General features: G+C 38.8%; 1 pseudogene; it reads right to left on the reverse strand.

Moving 5' to 3' along the window:
- Positions 1-6,797: 6,797 nt before the first annotated feature.
- Positions 6,798-8,187, reverse strand: LOC107602818 (putative nuclease HARBI1; annotated as a pseudogene).
- Between the last annotated feature and the right edge of the window lie 353 nt (positions 8,188-8,540).

Below are 8,540 nucleotides of genomic sequence, written 5' to 3' on the forward strand. Positions count from 1 at the left end.
GTTTTTCGGAAGGCGGACCTTCAACAAAGCCGGAACTAATTGAGCCGTTTGTGCCAGCCTGGGGAGAGAGGTATTGTAATAATGTAAATTATGTGAAAAATAATGCGTTTTTCGAACCACCAAGCATGAGAGCATGTTCTAGTACACCCCCAAAACAAAATCAAGACTTTGTAAAAGAGCACAATAGGACCCCTTTAATAGCTTTTCTATGTAAATATGACGCTAGATGGAAATCTTTGACCATTGCTCCTCGCAGCTTTTTCAATGTGTCGCGCTCGAGACCCAGGCTTCTTTTCCATTCATCAAATGCGACTGCAATTGGATACTAATGCGCGTCTCGTGTTTATAAAAGCAAAAACTTCTGATTGGCTAGTAATGTTAGTTTGGTTGAGAGTGAAAACTGTGTTCCTCTTATACATTGGTAGGCAAACTCATGAACTCGAACGTGATATCAACAAGTGTTTTTAAATGTAGGATGACTATCTTTTTTTCCCCCGCAGCCAAACGCCGCACACCAGAGATCCGGCACGGTGCCGGAGAACTTTAAGCCCTGACAATAGCTTACACACAGCACAACACAGTTGCTCAAGCAAGTAGCAAAACATTTTAAATACTTTTCTTACGTTATCACAAACATTCTAAATTTAAACTTACCACTGACAGAAATAGTCAGCTCTACTGCCTTTTTTGCATTTGAATTTTTATTATAAGCAATTCTGCGGTTCATAAAGAACTTTGCTTTCCTACCTCCATGAGTGCAATCTGTTATTGCCTTGTTTATCTAAAAGTGCTCTTTTCTTTTAAACCTAGCCAAAAAGCCATGTGTTGACTGTGAAACACAGTAGACTTTAATTATATGCATTTATGGTGTAATTACTACATTTTGCAAATAATGCGCTGTCACTTTAATTCAGCGCGAGCAGCAAACTCTGTGTGGAACACAGCAGGTGCGTCATCAGCTTGAGATCGGTTTATGAGATCGGCCTTTTTAGAGACCGCCGATCAAACATCCCAAAGCAATTATCAGGCGATAGTGATCAGTAACCGATCAATCGGAGCAACCCTAAAACATAATTTACTGTATAACGCAGAACGTCACAGAATTTGCAAAATTTTGGATGGATTCATCAAAAGCAGGTCAGTACACTAAAATCAAAACATGATATGTCCTAGTGTCTGTGAATATTAAGCTGCAAAAAGACTATTTAAATATGAATCCTGCATGTTCTGCATGGCTCTGTGTGAATAAATGCCACAGATACACGGTTTCATTTACTACAAACATACTGAAGCACGAGTGATGCTCATGGTGATTTCAGCCTCTGCCGCCTCAATTTATGAGTGCATGAACACAAGAACAATCTCTAGAACTGCATGCTCATTTCATGAGCATTTTACCATTTATTTTGAGAAAAACTATCATATCATATACAAAGAGAAACTCAAAGGTTTTCACAGCAACCTGTCAAAATAAAAGTTCAGTTTAACTTGAAGAAACTGTGACAGAAATATATGACAATGTAATGATGATAGTACTACTACTACTGCTAATAAAATTATTATTAAAGGTCACATATTTTACACCTTTCTGGAGTTTTATTTTAGGTTTTGTTAATGTTCACTATAGTTCTTGTTAATAAACTCATAAATCACTAAGACCAAAAATGGGCAAATTGGCTTGAACCTGACCATTTCTTTTTTTAGTAAGTTCAACAACTCAGCAAACACTTATCTAATGTAGGCCTGGCTACATAAACACTATGCGACTGTTGCTGTCTGATCCTATCACAATATGTACACACAGCACATGCTGCTGCACATGATGCTCTAGCATGAAATACAGGTTTTAAACTCATCTCTGCATGTGTGTAGAAACATTCACATACATGTTTAATACATAATCTAATAAACGATTTTTAGGCATTCATTGATTATTATTCATCGTTCTGCCCATTCAAAACTGCGGAGAAGTGTGTGACCTCAATAGCAGGTGAAGTCTCTTTTATAAGTCCATAAACGGACTGAAATCTGATATACCACTAAATGATATCAGCACTGTGAGGAAGACAGAGCATGAAAGGCTTCCAGGATATTTGAATGCTATTTAAATAAATCATTTCAGAGTCTTGCTGATTCATCTCTCATATTATATTCCAATCAAGAGCAGATTGAACACCAACTGTAAATTGTACACTGCTATGATTATATATCAAAACATACAGTAGGAGATGAGGAAGGGAGTCTAGTCACATTCATTTCACACGTTTACACAATCGGCCATACTATTTGTCCATTATGGTTTTCATCTTTAAATGAATTAACTGGCCATTTTACCTGAAGCATAAGTTACTCAATATAACAAAGGATCGATCCTGGATATTGACTGGTCAACACATCAGCCATGTTATATTCAAGGATACAGAGTGCAACAGTCAGGTTCCAGAAGCAAAAATCCCATTTATCTTTAAATAATCTATTTATCTCTATAGGGTAATTGCTTTTTAGCATTAACGTTAAACGGTCAAAAACAGACCTACAGTGAGAATCAAGGATGTTAATTGGTGGTTTTGTTAAAGCTGCAGTCCGTAACTTTTTTTGGTTAAAAATGATCCGAAATCAATATTTGAGCAAGCACATAACCAGCCAGTGCTCAAAACTATCGCCTTACTTTAGCCCGATTCACAACGGTTAGCTTATAATAATGTTTTCTAATTTGAGTGGTACGGGTAGGTTTTCGCGGGAAATTCGTGCATGGCACTGTGTCATTACGTCACTTCTGTAAACATAAAGAAGTTGTCCCGGCTACTAGGCTATCGCATGTGAAGATCCTTCAGGTGGCGGATCGTTTATAGCATTTTCTCACAGCAGTCAGAATAATTATATGTATCATTTTGATTGCGGATTGTAATCCATAAAGGTTTATGTGTTTATGAAACATGTGAATGAAATTAAATTATATTCCAGTTATAAATGTGCTTCTGATTACAGACAGCCTGGGATTACAAAGATTTGTATTTTAAAGACAACCAGTTCGAAGGGAGCATAATTTGCTTTTTGGGTTAAACAGAATTTCTTAATTTGAAATTCGAAGAGTATGACAATTAGATTAGACTGTGCAGAAATTGAAATCTACACGCTAATACACACTATGTCTTAGTCACCAATGCTGATGTTGTTAACATTAATCATTTGGGAATAAAGTATAACAATAATAATAATTTGAATGGTTTGATGTGATATGTGCTAACCGATCTTTAGATTTAATCACCATTGGTAGCGAGATTTATGGTAATGATTTTTCCCTCAGTTGGTCAGAACAAATGTGGCAGACTTGTTACTTACTTGTTCAGATTTACTAGATGTTCCAAGACGTAGGCTAGAATCTGTGATTGCGAAGTACAGTAAATAGCCACACCGGTGCGGTGACTGACTGCCACACAAACTCTTCAGAGCATTAGATTCATCCACGCTGGTGCCATGCCGCCGCACAACCCACGCAAACTAGATAATTCCGCACACAGCTGCAATTCCAGGTTTTCAAACAGAGATGTCGACAAAGAGGCAAAACTTATGGACTTCAGCTTTAAATCTTCAATTTTAAATCCCGCCTTTAACCTCGTGTAAAAGTAAATTTCACATTTGTAACTTAGAAATGGGGTACGCACTGCTTTTCATACTTTTGCTGTGTAAACCCTGCATTGCGGTGCCAAACTTGTACAGTGTGAAACGATACGGTGTTAGAATGTTACGGTTAAGGCTGGAATACACTACATGACTTTTGCCCAGATTTTTGGCCCAATTTACAGTCTGGAGAAGTTGACACTAGTTGCTGGAAGTCAGAGACAACCTGCAGATCGGAGTTGACACTAGATTACACAGAAAATCGCGTAGTGTATGTTTGATATATTACGATTTTAGAACACACTGTTTTGCATTTTTAACGTGTCTCCAAGCTACAAGGCGCACATTTCTGCGTGCGCTTGTTGTGATCAGAACAACTGATAATGTATGATTCTCAGTCGTTTAGCGTATTGACTGTTTAAAAAGTCAGTAAGTGTATGATCATGTCTAGTGTATTAAAATCTGTTCAGATTTTAAAGGGGTCATCAGATGCAAAATTGACTTTTACGACTATTGACTGACATGGCCGTTTTAGCACAGACCCGCTCCGAGTGGGCTGTGAACAGTCCGCCATTGTTTTGACATTGGAGCAGGTGTAGACAAGAATGTCTCCTAAGTGATTGAGGTGTTTTGTTGTTGGATGTAATAATGAACATAGCAGTCATCATTTACTCCCGATATCTGAGCCGCTGAAGACGCAGTGGATTACTTTTGTTTTTGAAGGGAATGCGCCTCCCCGATGTACCTAAATGCGGCTATGTTCGTGAGAATCATTCGTGATCCAGCTTCACCTACACAAGAAGTGAGTATAAGGTTTTGTTTTTTTATAAATCTTTGCAAATCGCCTCTCCTAAATATTGTGCTAGTTAGCAAGTTCTACGGCTAATGTTTACACTTAGAGATGCACCGATCGATCGGCCAGGGATCGGAATCGGCCGATTTTCCTCATGATGGTCGGTCAGTCTCACTTCTTTCCGATTCCAAGCCAATCCGTTTTGTTACCAGCAGCTCAGGCAATAACATCAGCCGCGCATTCTCACTCACTTCTCTCCGACGACCCCTTCTCTCTCACACACACACACACACACACGTCTCATTCGCGCCGGTTAAATAGTGCTTGTATTGCGCATTATTTTAGTCATTCCCGCAGGTTTCGCGCTTACACCACCACTGATCTATATTAGTGGATCTATATATGTCTCGTCTAGTCAGCGGTGAGTAATCCCAAACCAATGGTGCTGTCTCAAACTATACCTACCTTTTCCGGTTTGTCTGATTTGTCGTTGTGTTTTCTGACTTGTTCATTTGTTTTCGGATTTGTCGTTGTGCTTTCTGAATTGTTATTTAGTTTTTTAGACTTGCATTTGTAATTTGTTATTTTGTTTTCAGAATTGTGATTTGCTTTGCACTTTACAGCCACCGTAATTTACAGTCTTATGAGAACGGCTGGTCTCCCCAGGAAGAGAGGGGTGGGGTGAGCAGAGCTCATTAGCATTTAAAGGTACATACACTGAAACGGCTTGCTGTGAACAGCGCTGTTTTTGACAGGGTAAAAAAGGGTGATGTTTTACACTACCATTGAGAAATTTTTACCAAAGTATGTTATAAACTTTTCATTAAGACCCTAAAAACTCATATCAACTTGCAGAAAATGGGCATCCGATGACCCCTTTAAAAGTCGTGTAGTGAATTTCAAAAACAGACACACAATCTCGTCCCTCTTATCCATGCGTTTTGGACATTCACAGAAAAACATTGTGCTGCATGAAGTCGTTATAGCGTTTGGGTGGAAAAATGTCAAATGGTGACGAAAACAACATGAATCAGAGTGAATAAGATACTGCTTTATTCTATATAGTTTTATATTCCAACGAAAAGTCAATTCTGGAAAACTTGAAAATACTCTGCAATATATAACACGAGGATGAGCAATACTAGAGCCATTATGTTAGCACATCACATGCCGTGTCATTCTTCCAATAAGGGCACTGACACCGCAAATATGAATGTTAACCAGGAGTTTAGGAATGTACACTATGAAATGTCAGTTTATGAATACCCAGGATTTATTGTTAACCCCAGGTAAATTATGAGCAGTGTGAAACATGATAATTCAGGATTCCATTCACCTGGACTAGAATAACCCAGGATTAACTATTGCAAATTGAAAAACCCTTTGATCTAATTTTTTTTAACTTTTTTTCTTCAAATCAGTTTGTAATTTTGTGATTCACCTCATAGCTGGTTGGTTTAGTCCACGGATTCTAACATTTTAACAAGGACTTTAATAAATCCCAAGCAAACAGGTGGTGGTCCTGCACCCCCAGGTCACACCCTGATAGAAGAGCTGGCACTTGGATGTTTGGGGCATCCCTGGGGGCAGCTCTTCCTTAGACCCACAGCCAGGAAGCAGTAGCAGCAGCACCTTCATAACCTGGTAAAGAGGCTTTTAATTATTTTTGTATAGGCTACTGTAAAATAATTGGTAGCTACCTTGCATTTGGTGTAATCCAAATGTCAGCTACACCCATTTCAGCTGGTAGATCTTGAGTAGTGCTGAATTGCGTTGACATGAAAGGAAGGCAGTTAAACCTACTTTTGAGTAAATGAAGAAATGTTGCTATGGTTCTTTTCCTGTGTACCTCATTGTAATGAAACAGTATTCTCTTTTTGTGCAGTTTTACAAAACACACCCACACTTTTTGTGGTGGCTGAAGCATGTGCAGTAAGTGGACTTGTTATATGTGTATATTGGATCATCAAAGGTCAGTAGCAAAGACATTGGTTAATAAAATGGGATTAAATACATAAACTATATTTGTTTTATTTAATTATTGCTGGTTTGTATAATATTCTGAGCTTGCGTTTGACTGTTTTTATTCATTTTGAGGAACACAATCTGTTTTTGTGCAGGTGAGATGAGTAAATGCGTGTTCACATTTAGTCTAGAACTACAGTAACATCATGTTCACACAGCGCACACAACACCTCTGCATTTACTCCCGATTTCTCTCAACATGGCAACACAAGAGTTGTCGGTCAATACATGGGACACAAAGTAACTGGAGTTACTTATTTGAAAAAGTAACTCGGATGTTTCCTTCTAAATTAAAGTAATGAGTTACTTTACTAGTAAAAAGTAATCTGATTACGTAACTCGCATTACTTGTAATGCGTTACCCCCAACACTGGTCAGGTGCAACCCTCAGACTTTTCAGACACTGAAATCTTCCCTTTAGTTGCCAATGTCAATGTGTGCCCTTGTCAATGTGTGCCAAGGTCATGTCAATGTGTGCCCTTGTCCTGGCTAGAGCTGCATTGTAACGGGGTTGGTGTCAGGGAATGGGGTCATAAGATACTGCCTACAGGCATAGCCCGTCTCCGACCAGGATCCCGTTGTAATCACCTGTACAATGGCAAAATGCAGTTCTGTTAGGCCCAGAATAAGTTTGTGTAATAATACAGTGAGCTTGACATTAATATTTTCTTACCACGTTCAAATAATGTGCATAAATGTGACTCTGAAAATTCTTGAGTCATGCACAGATCCTGGCCATTTGGCGTCCACATTTGAGACATGGCACATAGTCACACACCATCTAAGATATTGTAGTCACTCAACTGCATACTTATGTAATTGTGTATATTACCAATCTAAAAATATTAAGAATTGTAATAGTAACTCACCTGCACATTTATAGTGTGAACCCCCTTTCGGTTCACAAAATCCCCTTCATTGGGGCCTGGTGGGGCCTTGATATGAATGTGTGTGCAGTCTATGGCACCAATCACATTAGAGAAGCCTGGGGGACAATCGATTCATATTTATTAGCGTGGTCATATTCACACGATCTTCATTAACAAGTAGAATACCTGCAATGGTGAAAAAGCTCTGTTTTACAACTTGGGGTCTTAAGTGGCTAGGAAAAACCCCTAAAAACTGCTTGAGCGCTAGATAAACTTTGCGAATGGCACGACAGACAGCACTTTTGGCCAAGTTCTCCACATCCCCAATAGTGTACAGGAAAGTGCCACTCACAAAGAATCTCAACGCGATGCACACAGTTTGTACTGTAGTTAAAGCCCGACTCCGACGAGTCGAACTTTTAATATGAGGTTCCAACAAATTATGTAAATGACGGTATCTTTCAAAAAGTACACTATCGCGCTGTGCTAATGGATCCTGAGCAGGTTTAAGCTTATGGACCTGTTGCTATGACAGCAACTCCGAGATGAGCTTCGAAGAACCAACCAATCCAAGATCAAGTGAAATCGTCAACGATTAAATCCAGCTAACTGAGTTAGCGACGTACGAAGAACGGACCCCTGGACAGCGAAAATCTCTCAAATCAAATAAATACCTCTGTGAAGATTTTAAACTTCTCTCTCACTAATAACAAATTGGTTCTAGGGATTGAGTAATGAGGCAGGAAACATTCGACACCCATTCATTCAGTTCAAGCCGATCTTGAGTAGGCAAACAAAGCTCTTCTATGAAACTTCTTGATCTGCAAAGCTATTCTTCAGTTAATACATGAGTGAGTTTACATTTCAGCTTACTTGCATAGTTCATCTTCCCTTTCTAGCAATAATAAAGGTAATGGAGTAAGGTAACACGTTTAAACGGTGGGCTGTAGGGCATAATTTTAACCACTAGAAGGCGCTAGAGCTGCTTAATATCCATAATACCAGAGTTCAACACTGCAGTGCCAGAAAAATGTGCTAGACAGGGCTCATGAGACTGCGAGGATTGTAATTAGTGTGATGATTAAATTAATCGCGAATGTTGACTTTTCTTCACAAGATCAATAATTGTGAAAGCAAAATGTCAACAAATAAGAGCCTAAGCAATGCACATTTACAGTAAATCATGTTGCAAAAGATGACATGATCAGTCATTATTATTGCCTTTCTGTCTT

This window comes from Sinocyclocheilus grahami, unplaced genomic scaffold (genome assembly GCF_001515645.1).
Source record: "Sinocyclocheilus grahami isolate Dianchi unplaced genomic scaffold, SAMN03320097.WGS_v1.1 scaffold336.1, whole genome shotgun sequence".
Taxonomy (NCBI): Eukaryota; Metazoa; Chordata; class Actinopteri; order Cypriniformes; family Cyprinidae; genus Sinocyclocheilus; species Sinocyclocheilus grahami.